The sequence below is a fragment of the Malus sylvestris genome, chromosome 11 (assembly GCF_916048215.2).
Source record: "Malus sylvestris chromosome 11, drMalSylv7.2, whole genome shotgun sequence".
Lineage (NCBI taxonomy): Eukaryota > Viridiplantae > Streptophyta > Magnoliopsida > Rosales > Rosaceae > Malus > Malus sylvestris.
This window is the reverse complement of record NC_062270.1, coordinates 28520374-28541216: the sequence shown is the minus strand read 5'-3', so window position 1 is coordinate 28541216 and position 20843 is coordinate 28520374. Positions and strand designations below refer to the sequence as shown.

At 39.1% G+C, this 20843-nt stretch overlaps 1 pseudogene; it reads right to left on the bottom strand.

Annotated features, from left to right (window-relative positions):
- Nucleotides 1-15790: 15790 nt before the first annotated feature.
- On the bottom strand, nt 15791-19989 carry LOC126590356 (uncharacterized; annotated as a pseudogene).
- Between the last annotated feature and the right edge of the window lie 854 nt (nt 19990-20843).

Here is a 20843-nt window from a genome sequence, read left to right as displayed (position 1 = left end):
AACACTTCTCTGTGTGATAAACTGTCGGTAAAATGTATGAGCAACCACATTTGAATATGTTGTTGATCTGTACTGTAAGAAATCTGCAGCTTCTCAAAGTAATGCGCACCGCACACCACTATTTCTGCTCAGAAGGAAAATAAGAGGGGTGAATGGAGGGGTAGAGAAAAAGGGAAGGAAGAATGGGACATCTCTTGTTTGGTAGGAGAGGAAAAGTGGAAGGGAAGCAGACCTCTCAAGGCCTCCCATAACCAATGGGGTCCAATACCATAAAGGTTGGTGAGATAAAAGATGAGAAGATTTTGTGCGCGTCAACCTATTTTAGCAGTGATATGCCTTAAACTTATTTTCCTCCCCGTCTACCAAACAAAATTAGGGGATATGATGGTTTAAGCCAAACATAGTGTAAGAGACCAATGGAAGAAGCAAGCGTTTCAGACAACATGCCCAAATTCTTAATAAAAATGTCAAAGTATTACGGCAGGTGACCCATACCACCGTGTTTACAGAGATCATAATCATATGCGATGGGCCTTACAAGAACTTAAATAATGGATATTACGGGGTGGTTTGGGAGTGAGGTGCTTAAAAAAAAGCATCCATGAAAAAAAGCTGTGAGAGTTTTAGGTGTTTGGTAAACTAAAAAAAAAGGGCTTATTTTGGAAGCTGCTGTGAGAATAAGCTGAAATCAAAAGAAAAGCTGAAGCAACTATTTGCAGCTTTGGAAAACTGGCTTTTTTTTCAAAGCACATGAAGCTACAGTGCTCCTTTAATGAAAAAACCCACTATCAGACTGTTTTTTTTTTTTCAAAAGACTTTTACAAAAAAGTTTACCAAACACTCTGCTGATTTATTTCACAGCCGCTTATTCTCACAGCACAATCGCTTATTCTTACAGCAGCTTTTTTTCAAAGCACAGCAATAACAAACCAGCCTTGTCTGTTCAAGCTTTTTGCAAGTCATAGTTTTTATACAAGCAGTTCTTCCCTGTCTGTTCAAGCTTTTTGCTCATTAGGATACTGAAGTCATTTGGAACTGGTTTGGTATTGCTGTGCTTTGAAAAAAAGCTGCTGTGAGAATAAGCGGCTGTGAAATAAATTAGCATAGTGTTTGATAAACTTTTTTGTAAAAGTGCTTTTGGAAAAAAAAGCAGTCTGATAGTGGGTCTTTTCATTAAAGGAGCACTGTAGTTCTGTGTGCTTTGAAAAAAAGCCAGTTTTCCAAAGCTACAAATTGCAGCTTCAGCTTTTTCCTTTGATTTCAGCCTATTCTCACAGCAGCTTCCAAAATAAGCCATTTTTTTTAAGTTTACCAAACACCAAAAACACTCCCAGCTTTTTTTCATAGGAGCTTTTTTTAAAATCACCTCAACCCCAAACTGGGGCGTAAATCAGGTGCTCTTAACTCAAAATTGTACAAGAATATATACCTAATACTTGTGCACATAGAAAACTAAGAACACTAACAATTATTAATAAAGCGCAAGGTCGGTATCCAAAATGAACATCCCAGAACGCGGAAACCATTTTCCAAAGATAGCTCGCTTGCAATTTTCTGTTTTAAAATTTTTTAGAGAACATAAATTTGTAAGTTGCACTCGAGTTCATACATTATCAAGATAACTTAATTAACAACTATTATATTCTTCCCATGGGAAATCTGCTTTATATAAAATCTATAGTATCATAGGAATGAGGCAATCTCTAACCGAGGGCTGGCCAGAGGGCTCGTTTTAGCCCTCTGCCCTCCAAGATTTCCCAAGATATTAATATTTTAATGAACAGTACATGACCATATTTGCCTCCGTCTCCAACCGAGGGCCAAAGGGCCATAGGGCCAAACATAATTTATTATTTAAAAACTACAACTTAAATGTTTTTAAAAATGTTGTTTAAGTTTCATGTTGTATAATTTTTATGTTGGTTAATGTTATTTAATGTTGTTTCATATTGTTTAATGTTGTTTCATGTTACTTAATTTAATTTAATGTTGTATAATGGCTTAAGAAGTTATAGGAAAAAAAATAGAATTTAAAAAAAATATGAAACAAATTTTGTGAAATAGAAGTTATAGAAAAAAATGGAATTAAAAAAAATATGAAACAAATTTTGTGAAATAGAAGTTATAGGAAAAAAATGAAATTTAAAAAAAATATGAAACAAATTTTGTGAAATAGAAGTTATAGGAAAAAATAGAAGTTATATGAAAATTTTTGTAAATAAAAAATAATAATAATAATGTAAAAAAAAAAAAAATCAAATCAAATGCAATGGCTAGTAGCCGTTTCATTTGAATTTTAAAAAAAAAAATCCTGTCGGTTATAACCGACAGGAATAACGAAACATTAAAAAAACAAATAGCCAGCCCGGGGCTGGCTGACTAGCCGCAAGCAGCCAGCCCTTTGGCCCTTTGAAATTCCGTGGGGCTCTCCTAGATTCCCGAGCCCTCTGGCCTAGCCCTCGGTTGTAGACGGTTTTAGGGCTATTTTCGGCCCTCTGGCCCTCTGGACCCTTCGGTTGGAAATCTGCTTTGTATAAAATCTATAGTATCATAGGAATGAGTTGGTTTCTCTTGCTATATATTGCACACTTTTTAGGGTGACATATTCCACCCCTGTAATTTCCCCAAAATTGCACTTTGGTCCCTCACCTCAAAGGTTACCCTGTCCAAGGTTTTTCAAACATTGTCATGTCTGCCTTTCCTTATTCAAATATTTTAACCTAAGCGGCACGCTTAGAAATTATGCGTGGACGCCATCAGTGTCACAGATTAATTAGGTGTGGAAATTTCTCTTGAATTCCAATAATGTCATTAAAAGTCTGTATTAGGGGGACTAATTTAGTTTTTAAACATTAATTTTACGTTCAAGTTTCGCATGATTATTTTAGGATGTTTTTCTTATAATGGGAACGCCTATATATAATAAGTATGTGAAGTGACTCATGTTTATTAGCATGGGAGGTCAAGACAAGATATAAATTGCACTTGCAACACCAAAGTACTAAAGATTTCACAGAAACAAGTATATACATGCTTACCATATCTCCAGGCTAAACATACCAATGGAGCCTATCGACAATCTGCACATTCAATGCGTCATTTTATCATTCTCTTTGGTATTAGTTATGCACATTCAAGTTTAATAGAGAGATAACCACACAAAAGATAAACAAATGGAGAAAACTGTTTGAACGAGGGAGGCAACAATCAAACTTTTACACATCAATGCAGTGTTTCAAGTGGCTGAACAATATGGGAAAGAGGTAATAATATAAAATTAAACGAACTATACTTGCAACTATATTTGAAAGAGTCCTGCATCTAATTAACTTTTGTTTGATGGCAGGACCAATTTACATGGAAGTCATACATACCACATCATAATGTGAAAACAGGACAGGAATTTTTTTTTTGAGAAGAAACGATAACAATTTATTAAAACAATAACAAGAATTACAAAATAGTGGATAAGAAATCCACCATCCAGCAAAACTAGCTAAGACCTCTCAAGTAGATCTATCTACAAGTAACTAAAACTGAACCAAAATCATTTTACGGCTGCTAACATATCCCACACTATATGAGAGAGAATAATCCCTGAACTCATTCGAAACTGATGCCCAGAGGGTTGCCCAGTATCTTACTCTACCCCATAGTTCCCCACTCCATTATAATCCTCAAAACTCTTCTATTACGCTCCAACCAAATGTTCCAAAAAACTGCCAACACCAAACAGCCCCACAAAGCTTTAGCTTTCCTCCCCTTTCCTAAAGCCTTGAACTTGGTGCTTAGAAGCTCGAAACAACCCTTTGGAATGACCCAACTAGCTCTAAATTCCTGGAACAATTTCCACCACAACTGTATTGAGTAAGAACAATGGAGAAAAACATGATTAACACTCTCCTCAGATTTACACAAGCTGCACCAATGGGGAGAAATATAAATAAAAGGCCTTTGCCTTTGAACTTGATCACTGGTGTTCACACCTTCCCAATAGCCACTAACCACACAAGAACTTTGACTTTTGGAGGAATTCTTGATTCCCAAATCTGAGAAAAGGGTGGAAAATGTTGCACATATCCATTGTTGCACAAGAAAGAGCTATAGGATTTGCAAGTGCACAATCCTGATATAGTTTCCACCTTCTATTATCCGCTCGTGATTGAATCAAACGAACATTTTCCACCTTTGTGTAATAACCTAGCCACCTCTGCTGATATAGTTTCTGAAACACCCCAACCCCCTTTTATATTTTAAAAATAGTTTTAGTTCTTAAATGGTGAACCACGTGGGGTCCACCTTATGATTTTTTTTGTTTTCCCCCGGTCTCTCTCTCTCTCTCTCTTCTCTTTCTCTTTCTCTTCTTCAACTCTCACTCTCCCTTATCACTCCCTCTAGTGCTCTCTCCTCCCCGGCGACCAACACCCCCACACATTAACAACCTCACCAACTCGATGTGAAGACCTCGAACTCAGGCCCAGGGCCGTGTTGTCCCGACACCCTGTGGTGGCAACACCACTGTTCATCTCCCTTCCCCATCATTTTGTCGACAAGCTTCCACCACCTCTGACTTGGTAAGTCTTAGAAACACCTCAAAGGTTTATCTTTTCATCCCTATAGTTCTTTTCTGACCACGTTGTTGTGTTTTGGATGTCAAACCACGAAGAAACACATTGGGGAGACTTCCCCGGATTCCGGCGAGGAATCCGTCACCTTCGAGGCACTTTCCGGCCAAACTACGGTGATTTGTCTAGCATGTAAGGTATCGATCTCTTCGTCTCCTTGAGTACTACAACTTTCCTTTTTGTTTCACCCAATTTCATTGAGTATTGAAGAAGTTATACCCATTTGAATCTTAACCAGTTGTCGGCGAGTCTGACAGATTTCTAGGCGTTTTCTGGCCAAACCACAGCGAGTTGGATATTGTGCGAGATACCATTCTCTTCATATCTTCGAGAAGAACAACTTTCATTCTTGTTTCACTTAATTTCGTTGAGTTTTGACAAAGTTATGGCCATTTAAATGTTGTACAGTTTCCGGCTGATTTCCGGCTTTCTCTCCTATTGGGTCTAGCGACCCACCAAACCCAAGGCCTTTGGGCCTTCCCTGCCGAGCCCAACCTTTTTGGTTGTGAGGCCTTTGGGCCGTGAGTGTGTTGTGTGTGTTGTGTGCCGTGGGTGTGTATGTGTGGGTTTGGGCCTAAGCCCAAACCACCCATTTTCACCCTAACCCTTTTTAACCAAAAACCTTAGGACCCTAAACCCAAAACCCAATAGATCCTAATCCTATTTAACCTAAACCCTAATCTGGATTCAAGCCTGAAACCCGTTTGACCTAGTTTGACCGTTGACCCTCGGTCAACGTTGACTTTAGGGTTGACTTTTCGGGTTTTTGTCCGGGACCCTTATTAGGGTAATTCGACGTCTTGAACCCATTTCCAATGTCTGTTTTCCCAAATTCAATCGTTTAAGTAGAGTTTGACTAAATGTGCTATTTATGTGCTTAGGGCAATTATTGTGACGCTTCTGTCTTCGCTAGTGGCGCAATTTTTGGCGAATAAGTACTGTGAGCGGATCCCTTCTAAAATTACATGATTTTATAATTCAATTGCATAAATGAATAGCATGCCTTACGAGTTTATGATTTAATTTATGATAAGCATGTTTATTGAATATGTTGATTTTCGTCTCGTGTTTTTGGTGAGGAATTAATTGTTAGCCTATATTGAGCTATATTTTAATATATCGTATTTTCTATAAAAACCATGAACTGGTAGACCATCTGATGGATGACGATAGGATGCTAGAACATGTTTTTGAAAACCCTCTTATAGTATAGACGATAGATGACTTTATACTATGAAGTGGTTATTTTTTAGAGGCGTAACTATTTGTGCGTACCTAGTGGACACTATGCCGCCTGGGGCGAGGATCTGGTGTTGGCAGTTAGGCTGGGAGAAATAATCCCTAGCGAAAGGCTGAGGGACACGGAGACAGGCATTAGGCCGGGAGGGAGTTATCTCTGGCTACGGGCATAAAGACTTAGGTGCAGGCATTGGGCCGGGAGTTATTATTATTCAGTGATCTTACTAGCAGCACACAGCGCTTACGAGACGATTTACGAGATGATTTACGCGATGTATATTTTGTGATGTTTTCCGCGTTATACCTCTTGAGATGTTTTATGGCATGCTAGTGTTTCTAAAAAGCTATCACTTATTATGTTAGTAGTTTCTTTATTTATATAAACTGTGGGGGTTAGTATGTTGATAACTGTTTTATTATTATTATATATATATAAACTTGGTCCACTCACCTTTATTTTGCGCCCACATTCAGGACTTAGGATCAAGACACCTAATCCCGGCGTCAAGACACTTTTGCAGCAGCATCTTCAAATCCTCTCGGGGTAGGACCCACTTCTTTATTCATTCAATTTTATCTTAATTCTTGTTAGTGACTAGATTTAGTTGTATGTTCTGAACACGTTCCTAAATTGTTAATTCATTGTATTTAAATTCATAACCTTTTTTTTTTAATTTCTTATTCTTAGCTTTTGTATCAATTAATGGCTTCTTCACCCACGGGTGTCAGCCAGCATGTGCCTATCTTGGTATTTAGGGAATATCAGGATCGGGGCATGTCAGATTGGTATCAGAGCGTGGTTTGTTCGGAGCATACTTAGGATTCTCTTCTATTCTCGTAAAGTGTCGGTTTTGACATCATTTGGATGTCAGGACTTCTAGATTTGGTGTCATTCGGTGTAGTTGCGCGAACCTTTCTCTGTTTGAATTGTCACATTCTTATTGAAATTCAAGAATTCGTGTCGGGATTGTGCCTCAATAGTAATGAAAAGGATTGTTGGACGACTTTCAACATAGGATGATACTCTGCGACATGCGTTCCCTGGGAATGACGGGCAGAGTCATATCTCTTGGAAATTGCTCGAAATATTTGGAGTGCGTGTTAGAGAAAACGGCAAACGCTAATTATTGTGAAATCTAATAAGTGGTGATTAGTGGGATCAAAGCAATTTTCTCAGATTCATTACCACTGAAGAAGTTTATGTAAATCTTTGGAACAAGTCCTCGGCGATTATTCTATCGATAACCTTCTTGATTTCTCTAGCGACGAAGTTAAGTTCCTTAACCTTTGACTGTCAGCTTTACACCAAATTCTTCGAGTGTTGACTTTGTTTACATTAATTGCTTTTCTTAGGAAACTCCTTGGTAACAGACATTCTCATCAATTTCTAAAAGGAGTTGCAATTCTTATTGTTTTCGTAGTTGGAATTAGATGATGAAGATCCAAACTTGTTTGGATAAACAGATTCCTTGAACTTCACCTAGGTTTGGTACTCGGTGGAAAACCCTAGCTCCTTGTCCATGTACTTTTCGATAGAGACGGACTTAGCTTCTTGCTTGTAGCCCAACTGATCAGTACTCTTGTCCACTAAATGTTCAGCCTTGTAATTTTCAGTGTAATGGCTTGAGACTCTACCATATTCATCATTGTATGAAGATCGAGCTTGGCTCTAAACTTCTCTGGACTCATTAAGCCTTGGTTTGCTCAATAGCATCACTTTAAGATAGCCAATCATATCACTACATACATATGTAGGCTACTTCGTATCTTTCTTCTTCATCATTCTGTTGATTCAGAGGTTCTATGTTTAATTTTTGAACTTTGAAACAGCTCTCACAAAGTATTGTGAATTTCAAATTGTCTTTGGCCTTGGCAAATCTTATTATCGGTTCTTAACTATTCTTGATGTTTAGACCTATTTCCTTTTTGGCTAAGAAACCAGTTGACCATACTGTGATGATTTACAAGATAATCATAAACAATGACTTCTATTTCTGCATCTTCACCTTCCTTCGCTTATTCGTCTCTCAATTGTAAAACTGGATCATGTTAGAACAATATATCGAGGGTGAAAAAAAAAAAATTTTTTGTTCTCGGCTTGGTTTCTAGTTCAAATCCTGATATCTTGTATTTTATATTTAATGGACTTGTTTTTATCATCAAATTCTTTAGTATTCTTTCAGCTTTCTCAACATGATTTCTCGCTCAATCAGTGAGGAAATCATGGTCAATCGATTCGGCGAATGCGTACGCCTAGTTTCATAACGATGCTAGCAAGAATATTTGGAACATAACCTGTACACAAGCTTACCAGTCTTATTGAGAAGATTTTCTTTTGGCTTAAGGTTTGAGCCGTCTTTTGGTAAGTGTTGAGTTTTGGTTTCAATATTTGTTGTATATTTCATTATGAATGTTATAAGAGAGTGAAGGAAACTCTTATAGAGAGCCAAAAGAAAGCTACAATAGATTGTAGGATAACTACACAAACACAATCCCTAAAATCTGCCCTAACAAGTGGAAAAGCAAAAACCAAATTACAAGTAAAGAAGCTTTTACAAGCAACTAAGAAAGGTTGATGTAAGGTGAATGACAAGCTATGGAAAGGTTGATGTAAGGTGAATGACAAGCTATGGAAAGTGAGGTTGATGTAAGGTGAATGACAAGCTATGGAAAGGTTGATGTAAGGTGAATGACAAGCTATGGAAAGTGACTTTAGCTTATGACTTAGCTAAAGTGAGGATGACAACTCATACATACAACTCATCCATACAAACTGGTTTCAATACACCCTCTCAAGCTGGATCAAGGGGATTGATTGATCCAAGCTTGCACAACAAACGCTGAAACTGAGTAGAGTCTAGTGCTTTTGTGAATAAATCAGCAAGTTGATCGTGGCTGCGTGTGAACACGGTGTCTATCACCTTGGATTGAACTTGAGCACGAATATAATGGCAGTCAACTTCAATATGTTTGGTCCTTTCATGGAATATTGGATTGGAGGCAATGTGCATGGCAGCTTGGTTATCACAATACAAGGACATAGGTGCCATGCTTGTGAATCCGAGCTCGGAAAGAAGACCTTTCAACCATATGAGTTCACAGGCTGTTGCTGTCATAGCCCTATACTCAGCTTCGGCACTAGATCGAGCAATAATAGTTTGTTTCTTGCTCCTCCAAGTGATAAGGTTCCCTCCAACAAATGTACAAAAACCTGTTGTGGATTTTCGATCAAGGGCATTTCCAGCCTAGTCAGCATTTGTGTAGGCCAAGATGTGATTTGATCCATTGTTCTTCATAATTAGCCCCCTTCCTACTGAGCCCTTGAGATATCGAAGTATTCTCTTGACGATTTCCCAATGAACTAGAGTAGGAGAGTGCATAAACTGACTGGCTAGGCTAACTGAATATGAGATATCAGGCCTAGTAATGGTGAGATAAATAAGTTTCCCAACCATTCACTGATAACCACTAGGGTCCGAGAGAGGTTTACCTTTTTCATGCCACTGAAGTTTGCTAGCTAGGGGTGTCTGATCTGGTTTACATTCCATCATGTTAGCTTCATCTAGAAGATTGAGAACATACTTTCTTTGATTCAAGAACAGTCCATTTGAAGAGGTAGCCACCTAAATTCCAAGAAAGTATTTCAAGGGCCCCAAGTCTTTAATGGAATTTTTTTGGTGAAGTGACTGCTTAAGCGTCTTGATTTCACTTATATTGTCACCTGTAATAATTAGGTTGTCAACATATATAAGCACAACCAATTTGCCAGCAATACTACTTCGAACAAAGAAAAAAGAGTCAGTATGACTCCTTTTGAACCCTGCAGCTTTAAGGACTGAACTAAGCTTCGAATACCAAGCTCGAAGGGACTGTATGAGACCATATATGGCTTTGTGAAGTCTGCAGACCTTGTTGGGTTCATTTTCTCTTGGATGACCAGGAGGCAACTTCATGTACACTTTTTCTTCAAGATCCCCATGAAGAAATGGATTCTTCACATCTATTTGGAATAAGGGCCATGCATTATTGACTGCCACATAAAACAATACCCTCACTGTGTTCATTTTGGCAACAGGAGCAAAGGTCTCCTTATAGTCAATGCCATAGGTTTGAGTAAAGCCTTGAGCTACTAACTTCCATTGGAGTTGAATTTGGTCTTATATATCCACTTACTTCCCACGACCGTCTTGCCATTTGGAAGATCCACCACACTCCATGTCTGGTTGTCATTCAGAGCTTGAAGCTCTTTAGTCATAGCATCTTGCCACTCATGCATGCATGTGGCTTCATGAAAATTCCTTGGTTCGAAAGTGTGGGACACTTTGTTAAGGAAAAAAGTATGAGAAGATGAGAATCTGTGATAAGAAATGGCTGCAGAGATAGGACGCCTTGCAGTGTAAGTAACATACTCTTGTAACCTCACCGGTGGATGTCTATCTCGTGTAGGATTTCTTCGGTGCACTTATAGCTTGCTGATTTTCTTGAGCTTCTAATGGTTCAGATGAGCTTGGTACTGCATTAGTTACACTCTCAGTGAGTTGAGAATTATCAGTGCTGATATGAGCAGGAGTGACTTCATGAATTTCTGCTAGAATAGGTAGTGGAAATAGGTTCATAAGATCTTCCATATTAGCATTAGTCTCCAACCCTTTGTGGAAATAAGGTGAATATTCATCAAACCGCACATCTCTAGAGACTGCCAGCTTCCTCATGTTAGGGTTGTACATTTTGTAACCCTTTTGAGAACTTATGTATCCCATAAACACACATTTGACAGCTCGAGGGTCGAGTTTGTCACAATGGAGAGATTAAATGTGCACATAACAAGTACAACCAAATGTCCTGAGGTGAGACAAGCTTATAGGCCTGCCCTTCATGACTTCAAAAGGAGATTTAGTATTCAACACCCGAGTTGGCAGTCTATTAATGATGTACGTAGCAGTGAGTAGAGCTTGAGACCAAAATTTATTAGGAACATTCATTTGGATCATAAGTGATCGAGTCTTCTCCAATAAGTCTCGATTCTTTCTCTCTGCCACACCATTTTGTTGTGGTGTACCAACACAGCTAGTTTGATGCATTGCTCAAGTAATTACTCATGTTATTGGAAGTGTACTCGGTACCATTATCTGATCTTAACATATATAACTTAGATGAAAATTGATTGGTGATTAGGTTGTGAAAGTCCTTAAAAGCATCAAACAAATCACTTTTAAGTTTTAAAAGATACAACAGGATACTCTAGAATAGTCATCAATAAATGTAACATAATATCTATACCCATCAAAGGATTATACACGAGAAGGACCCCAAATATCAGAGTGAACAAGCTCAAAAAGTTTACTAGTTCTAGAATTAGAGGAAACAAAAGGAAGTCTAGTGGCTTTTGACATTTGACAAGTTTCACACTCCAGTGTGTTTTTACAAAAAAAGGGAAACAACTTGGTTACACATGTTCTGAGGGATGGGCAAGGCGTTGATGCCAGAGTTGGTGTTCCTGAACTTGACTTAAGTTGACACTGAGCTTTTTGAAAAAATTGGACTCATTTGAGAGATAGTAGAGTCCATTCAAGAAGAACCCTTCATCAATCTTCTTCTGAGTAACTCGGTCTTGAAACACAACATTGTGAGGGGAAAACATGGCAAGACAGTCTAAGGTTTTTGTGATTTTTCCTATTGACAAGAGCTGAAAAGGAAAAGAAGGTACATAGAGATCAGTGGAATCAGTATGCTCACTTAGCAATCTAATCTTTCCTTTCCTTAGAATAGGTTCCCCTTTCCCATTTGCAACAGATACATGAATTGGATCAATAGTTCTTTGAAAATCGTGGAGACTAGAGGGTTTATTAGTTATATGATCAGTGGCACCAGAGTCAATAATCCAAAAATCATGTGTAACATTTGCATTAAGAGAGGTGGAAATGGCACTGATAATACCTGGAATATTGCCTTTCGATGTGTTCTCCGAGTCAGCCAAGAATCCAGCAAATTTCCCTAGCTTCTTTTGAAGAAAAGTAGCAAACTCGTTGATTAAGGACACATGATTTGTTGAGAAATTGGCCATCCTATTAGTTGAGGAACAAGCTGAATGAAATGCTTTTGGAGTGACTCTACCCTTCCCATCTTTGATCATCCTGCCTTCCCTATCAAACTTAGGCTTTAACTCCGGATAAAGAATCCAACATTTTTCTCTCAAATGTCCCTTCATGTTGCAATAAGAACATTTCCAGTTTGCTTTCTTGCCAAGCACCCTATCACCAGTTGCTTTGTGATTTGTCATGAAAGCCCTAGCTTCAGAGTTGGATTTGGGCTCAACGTTCATCACTCTTCGTCGAGTTTCTTCTCTCTGGACTGCATGACACACAGTGGTAAAGGAGGGCAGCTCTTGAGTCATTAACAAGTGACTACGCAGGTCGTCATACTCCGCTCCCAAGCTTGCTAAGAGTTGAAAAACCTTGTCTTCATCAGCCCTCATTAGTAACACAGCGGAATCAGTCGTGTGTGGATGATACATATCGAGTTCATTCCACATGGATTTCATACTTCCAAGGTGTTGAACAAATGAGTGATCACTTTGCTTTAAACTAGCCACACTCTTCTTCAGTTGAAAGATGCGAACTGAGTTGTTTTGGCTGCCATACATGTCTTTGACAGACTCCTATAGGAGAAGGGAAGACTCTGAGTAGATGAAAAGCTCAGACAGTTTTAGCTCCATGGAGTTAAGTAACCAGGACATGACCAACTGATCAGTAGTATGCCATGCATTGTAAGTTGGTGAAGTGGATTCTGGGGGCTCAAAGCTTCCATTGATAAAGCTCTTGACCAGCTCTTAACCAAGGAAGGTAGTTGAACTCGTTCAGTAACACCGAGCAAAGTCGTTGATTTGGATTGTTCTCAACCCCTTGGGTTAAGTTTAGGGAGGAATATAATGCACTGTCGGCACTAGACACATTTTCTTCTGCCATCTCTATCGATGATGAGCAAATGAAGAAGTAAAAAAAAAAAAAAAAAACTGAGTCAGGACCCTATGGTTCCTGCTCTGATACCATGTTGAGTTTTGGTTTCAATATTTGTTGTATATTTCATTATGAATGTTACAAGAGAGTGAAGACAACTCTTATAGAGAACCAAAAGAAAGCTACAATAGATTGTAGGATAACTACACAAACACAATCCCTAAAATCTACCCTAACAAGTGGAAAAGCAAAAACCAAATTACAAGTAAAGAAGCTTTTACAAGCAACTAAGAAAGGTTGATGTAAGGTGAATGACAAGCTATGGAAAGGTTGATGTAAGGTGAATGACAAGATATGGAAAGTGAGGTTGATGTAAGGTGAATGACAAGCTATGGAAATGTTGATGTAAGGTGAATGACAAGCTATGGAAAGTGACTTTAGCCTATGACTTAGCTAAAGTGAGGATGACAACTCATACATACAACCCATCCATACAAACCGGTTTCAATAGTAAGGGATTAGTGAAGATTGTAGTGCAGGTGATCAGCAGATTACATTACCAATCACTACCTTCACGCAAAGATATTCAATCACCAATCACTTCCTTTCTACAATTCATAGCCATTGATGCGTTATAAACTAACACACAAATTAAACCCTCTTTTGACAATTGTAGTATATGTATAAGTAGGGATCGTTTTGGACCGGGGATTAGGAGGGATTGCTAATCTAAACTAAACTGACTTAGAAACACAAAAATAAACTTAAAAACACTTAACAAGACTCACAAGACTCAAAACAAACTTAAAAGACTCAAAACAGCACAAAATAACCAAATAGACTCAAAACTGACTCTAGGGATGACTTTGGACGAAAATTGACTTTTAACTTGACTCAAGACACTTAAAAACACAAACCAAACCAAACAATCTAACACTTCAAAGTAAAGGGGGATTGGGTTTTGGACGAAAATAAAGTAAAACAAACAAATTAAAGACTAAAACAGATTTTTGGACGAAATTGTGAAATTGGATGGGTGATGGTCTAGCTAGAAGGTTCTTCTCCACACATGTCACACTTGCATACGAAACGATTTCCAATTGTTTTTCCATAAATTATGAATTCTCAACACCCCAGATTAACCGTGAATTACACTAATTAACCCTCAGATTTTCCTAAAGTTAGTGAATTGGATGATTGCATACGACAACCCAAAGCATTCCCCACAAGTTCCCTACATGAATTGCATCTCAAACTAAGGGAACACTACCTCAAACTACATGCTTCACTCACAAAGCTTCAACAATACAGGTTTCAACAAAAGCAAAAATTCAAAGAACTTTATGAAGAAGGCTTTGGTATATTTAACACAATATGTTGAAATGAACCTATGTATTTGTGTAAACCCTTCACAATTAATGAGAACTCCTCTACTCCGTGGACATAGCCAATCTGGGTGAACCACGTACATCCTGTGTTTGCTTCTCTGTCTCTATTCATTTACGTACTTATCCTCACTAGTGACCGAAGCAACCAAGCGAAGGTCACAAAACCTGACACTTTCTGTTGTACCAAAGTCTTCGCTGATTTTGTGCATCAACATTATCTACCTATGAGAAAGATAAGGCAAGTGAAGACGATACCACACCTCGGTACTTAGAAGTTTCGTGATTACTCAGCGGCTTGGATCTTGCAAGTCCCCAACCGAGGAGCTTCCCTCACTCGGGAACTTAGGGGAGCACTGTTTGTACCATACTTGACTAATCCCGAAACTACCGAGCACCGGTCAACATTATACCGTCAAGGACCCAGAAGAGTTTCCCTTCAACCAGAAGGCCAATCACAATGCGACACGTGTCGACATCAGAAGCCAATCACAGCACGACACGTGTCAACATCAGAAGCCAATCACAACACGACATGTGTCAATATTAGAACAAAACTAGAAACTCTCTTCTATAAATACGGATCATTCTCCCACAACAATCTCTAATGTCATTTTGTACTAAACTATTCACTAGAACTCACTAAACCAGAGCTTGAACCTATGTATTTGTGTAAACCCTTCACAATTAATGAGAACTCCTCTACTCCGTGGACGTAGCCAATCTGGGTGAACCACGTACATCCTGTGTTTGCTTCTCTGTCTCTATTCATTTACGTACTTATCCTCACTAGTGACCGAAGCAACCAAGCGAAGGTCACAAAACCTGACACTTTCTGTTGTACCAAAGTCTTCGCTGATTTTGTGCATCAACACACACAGCCAACTGCAATTCATGGACCTTCTTATTCTCCCCTTCTTGAAAAACGCTGCACTTGTGAACTGGACACGTAAAATAATCCCCCAGAGAAATCTTTTCTTCAAGTTCTTCAGCAGATTCTCTATTATTTTGACAAAGTAACTTTGCAACACATCGAGGATGATAAAAACGACCACAAATCGCGGAAGCACAGGGAAAAACCTAAGAGAACGTGAATATAATTCTTTAAAATCAAGCCACATAATATATACACACACACATACATACTACTACTGACAATACTATTGATAATAACATAAAAAGGCAGAAAAGGATACACTGATGATTTCTGACAGAGTCACAGAAATACAAGGAAAAGTTGGCTATTTAATAAAACAACAAAAAAAACGAAAAAGTCGGATCTTTCACGGAAGCAGAAATTCAAGTATCTTAGTAAAGAAAAATTCAATCAGAAATATAAATGGGTAGACAACTCTAAAGTGACCAAAACGTGTAAAAAGGTGCAAAGAATATTTTGCAGAAGATTAATTACTTCAATTGCTACTAAGAGACTTTATACAAAGAAAGATCTTGCCGAAGAAGTAACCTAGCCTACATTCTAGGTTTTACAAATATTCACAAATCAATTACAAACAATTTACAAAATAGTTTCCTAAAACTATGCCAAGATATCAGAATGATATCATTGACTTCTCAACACTCCCCCTCAAGTTGGAGAGTGGACATTGAGAACTCCCAACTTGTGAATGATATTTGAGAAAGTTTCCTTCCCTAATGGCTTCGTGAGTACATCTGCAAGTTGATTGGAAGAAGGAACAAATCTCGTAACAACTGAACCATCTTGTACCTTGTCCCGGATGAAGTGACAGTCCATTTCTATATGCCTAGTTCGCTCATGAAAAACTGGGTTAGCAGCAATGTGAAGAGCTGCTTTATTGTCGCAATGGAGCAGAGCCGGTCTTTGATGTAGTATACCTAGGTCTTTCAATAAATATCGTAGCCATGATAATTCACAATAAGTTCCAGCCATGGCTCAATACTCGGCCTTCGCTGATGATAAAGACACAGTCTTTTGTCTCTTTGACTTCCAAGAAATCAACGAAGAGCCCAAAAAAATACAATACCTCGTAGTTGATCTTCGTGTTGTTGGACAACCTGCCCAGTCCAAGTCACAATATGCATTTAAGACCAAATCATTCTCAGAAGAGAAGAACAAACCTTGTCCAAGTGTATTCTTGATATATTTCAAAATCCGAAGGGTTGCTTCCATGTGTGGTGTGCGGGGCTTACGCATAAACCTACTCAACACATGCACGAAATAGGTTATATCTGGCCTAGTGATTGTTAGGTATATTAGACACCCCACCAATCTTCTATATTTTGTCGGGTCTTTGAGGATTGCACCATTGTCTGATAACTTAAGATTCTGTTCCATGGGAAATTCGACGGGGTGAGCTCCCAAAAGACCTCCATCTTTCAATATTTCTAAAGCATACTTCCGTTGGGAAATAAAGATCCCTTTCTTAGAACGTGATACTTCAATCCCAAGAAAGTACTTCAAATTGCCAAGATCCTTGATTTTAAAACGACCATTAAGGAACTGTTTTAGGGCATCGATAGCACTCGAATCATTGCCCGTAATCAAAATATCATCAACATAAATTAGGAGGGCTGTAAAAGACTTGCCTTGTGTCCGGGTAAACAAAGAGTAGTCAGCCTTGGATTGTACATAACCAGCGGATTGAATCGAGTCATAAAACTTTGCAAACCACTGACGAGAAGCTTGTTTCAACCCATATAAAGACTTGTTAAGGTGACAAACCAAGTTCTCCCCTGTCGCCGAAGACCTGGAGGAGGAGTCATATAAATTTCTTCATGAAGGTCACCATGAAGAAAAGCCTTATTAACATCTAGTTGATGAAGAGATCATTGCCGGGAAGCAGCAAGAGCCAATAAACACCGAACCGTGACCATTTTGGCAGTGGGAGAAAACGTGGCGTGGAAATCAACACCCTCAAGCTGGGAATAGCCCTTGGCAACCAAACGTGCCTTATAACGCTCAATGGAGCCATCACAACGATGCTTAATCTTGTAAACCCAACGGCAGCCAATGGGAGTTTTGCCACGAGGAAGAGGAGTAAGAGACCAAGTGCGGTTAGCTTCCAATGCCTCCAATTCAGAAGCCATGGCAGCTTGCCAATGAGGAAAACAAGCAGTTTCCTCATAACTCCGGGGTTCAACCTGTTGAGTAATATGGGCAAGGAAAGATTGCTATGCAGTTGAGAAACGATGGTAAGTAAGGTAATGAGCAAGTGGATATCACGTACCTGGAGTGGGACCAGACGACGAAGACGATGGAGGAAGAGGTTAGGTAAGCTTGAGAGTAGGACAATCATAATCACGTAACTTGGGTGGCGAAGAAGAATGACGGCTAGAGCGACGGAACATCGGGGCAGGAGCAGGCGCTGACAGGGTAAGGTCAGGAACGGCAGATGCAGGAAGTGTTGCAGGCGCGGGAGATGCGGCATCAACGGAAGGGGACGACTCAAGTGGAATCATAGGGTCAGATGGGTGGATAACAGAGGGTGACACGAGATCAGGTAAGTGAGGTGAAATAAGTGGTGTAGGTGAAGATACAAGTTGAGGGGAAGATGAAGAAGGTGAGGTTTGATAAGGAAATATATTTTCATGGAAGACAACATCACGACTGGTAAAAATTTGGTGAGTGGTGAGGTTATATAATTTGTAGGCTTTCTGACCAATGGGATATCCTATAAAAATGTACTTGTGGGCACGAGGAGAAAATTTGTGAGTAACATTGACGTTAGTGGAAAAAGCAAGGCAACCAAAGACTCTAAGGTGTGAAAAAGTAGGAGGTTTAGAATATAAACGTTCAAAAGGTGTTTTCTTGGAAAGAATGGGTATGGGAAGACGGTTAATGAGATGAACGGCTATGAGTACACATTCACCCAAAAAATGGAGGGGAAGATTAGCTTGAAAACGCAAGGCACGAGCGGTTTCAAGTATATGTCGATGCTTGCGTTCTACGACCCCATTTTGTTAAGGCGTATAAACGCAAGAATGTTGGTAAATCACTTCATGATCTTTAAAGAAATCACGAAGGGAAAAAAATTCCCCACCATTGTCAACACGGATTTGACGAATAGAAGTATTGAATTGAGTTTTGACAAAAGAAAAAAAATTCTTGAGAATAGATTGTGTTTCATTTTTGTGTTGCATAAGGAAAATCCATGTGAAGCGAGAATAATCGTCAACAATGGTTAAAAAATACTTGGCTCGAGAAGTAGATGCAACTTTAAAGGGTCCCCAGATATCACAATGAATCAAAACAAAGGGTTTAATAGAAGAAATAGAACTAACACTAAAAGGTAATCGATGTTGCTTGGCTAAAGGACAAATATCACAAGCATTATTAGATGCAAAAGGGAAATGTAACAATTGTTTGGACATGAAATCTAAACGAGGGGTTGACAAGTGACCCAAACACCGATGCCATAGCTCCGTAGGTGAAAGCACAAGGTTGCAGAATCGCCGAGGATGCTGAGGCCGCGCAGGAGCCAAGGCCACCAAGTAGTACAGCTCGCCTCTTCGCTTACCCAAACCAATCACCGTCCTCGTCGTTAGGTCCTGCATAACACACCAAGAAGGAAAAAGTGTTACTGAACAATGTAATCCACTCGTAATATGACTTACTGACATCAAATCTACTTTAAAAGTAGGCACACATAGCACATCTTGCAATCTAAAAGTAGAACTCAAAGGAATGTGACCAATGGAAAGTATGCGGGCTTTCTCTCCACTGGGTAACAAAACAGGAGACATTTGCTCGTTTTTAACACTATCAGTAAGCAATTCTGGTGAAGAAGTGATATGATCCGTTGCACCACTATCGATTATCCATCGATAGAGATGCAAAGAGGGATTCGACAAACCTGTCTTAGCGACATTGGCCTATGGCTGTTCATCACTGCCCTGACCATTCATGATGTGAAGAATCTGTTGGAACTGGGCATTAGAAAGCCCAGACATAACTGACTGCATCTCCTCTTTGGTGGCTGCATTTTCCGAGACATGATTCGTCGAGGAAAAACCCCGCTCAGTCTTAGGACGATGGTTCCCTTTCTGTGGTTTAACCTTATGCAAACGGTGGCCTGGTGGATACCCATGGAGTTGATAGCAGGTATCAATAATCTGGTAATCTTGATCGCAATGAGTACAATGCAAGGGTTCGCGATTAAAAGACTTTGAACCACTTTGACGCACAACCATGGCTGCTGTACCAGTAGTAACTCGAGAAGAGGCAAGGCTTCTTTGCTTCTCCTCCTGGGAAATCGATGCATAGGCTTGATGAACAGTTGGAAGAGGGTTCATCAACAGAAGCTGCCCTCGAACAACACTATAGGAGTCATTAAGTCCCATGAGAAAATGCATCAACTTGTTCATCTCATTCTGTGCTCCACAAGTGCAAGAAATGGAATCACTGTAGGACGACAACTCATCCCATAAGCTTTTCATCTTCGTGTAATATGCAGCAATAGAGAGTTGATGTTGTGTAAGCGAAGCAATGTCCTGTTGTAGTTGAAAAATTCGAGGAGCATTACTTTGACAATAACGTTCGCGTAATTCCTCCTAAATTGCATGAGCGTCAGTCATATAAAGGATATTGTCAGCAATATCCGAGTCAATGGAATTAATAATCCATGCTACTATCATGTCGTTGCATCTCTGCCATGAAGCGTGATCGTCCGGCTTGGTCTTGACAGAAGGTTGCATGACAGTGCCATTAACAAAGCCAAGTTTGTTTTTGGCACTTAAGGAGATCTTCATAGCACGAGACCAAGTTGAATAATTATCCCCATTCAAGGGCTTTGAAACCAGCATCATGGCTGGATGATCAGAATGATGAATAAAAAAAGGGTTGGAAACATTAGCCTTTTTATCGGAATTGTTTCCAGAAACAACGTCGATGGCCATGGCAAACGACGGAAAAGAATATGCGAAAATAACAGAGAAAAAGGCAGCGGAAGGAACTAGGTTTTCAGCCTAGCTCTCGATACCATGTAAAAAGGTGCAAAGAATATTTTGCAGAAGATTAATTAATTCAATTGCTACTAAGAGACTTTATACAAAGAGAGATATTGCCGAAGAAGTAACCTAGCCTACATTCTAGGTTTTACAAATATTCACAAATCAACTACAAACAATTTACAAAATAGTTTCCTAAAACTAAGCCAAGATATCAGGAATGATATCATTGACTTCTTAAAAAAACGTACATACTAAAATTTGCATCAGAAATGGTGAATGCATTAAATGTTAAAGATCAACACCAGCCCATTAAGATCAGTCGGTACAAAGGAACTAGATTGTTCTAGTTCAAACATGCATGGTTTCCTCTAGAAGATTCTATAATGGGAATATGCTAGAAAACTCTAGCAAAGAAGGTTGTTCTTTAAGTTGGTGGAAGATTCTAGAAGAATGGTGAGGTTTCCACCAACATGCAAGATTAGTGTAGATAATTCTAGCTTGGGAAGTTAGTAGAATTATCTAGATAACTCTAGCATGATGTTTCCATGCTTCTCCAAGGTTCCATCCATGCCTATAAAAGGAGAAGGCATCCACACCATTTGTATCAATCAAGCAACCAATCAACTAACCAACCAAGTGAGAGTGAAAAGTAAGAGTAGTCTTGTGAGGAGTGTGAGTGATCTAGAGTTTCTCTAGAAAGTGAGTGAGTG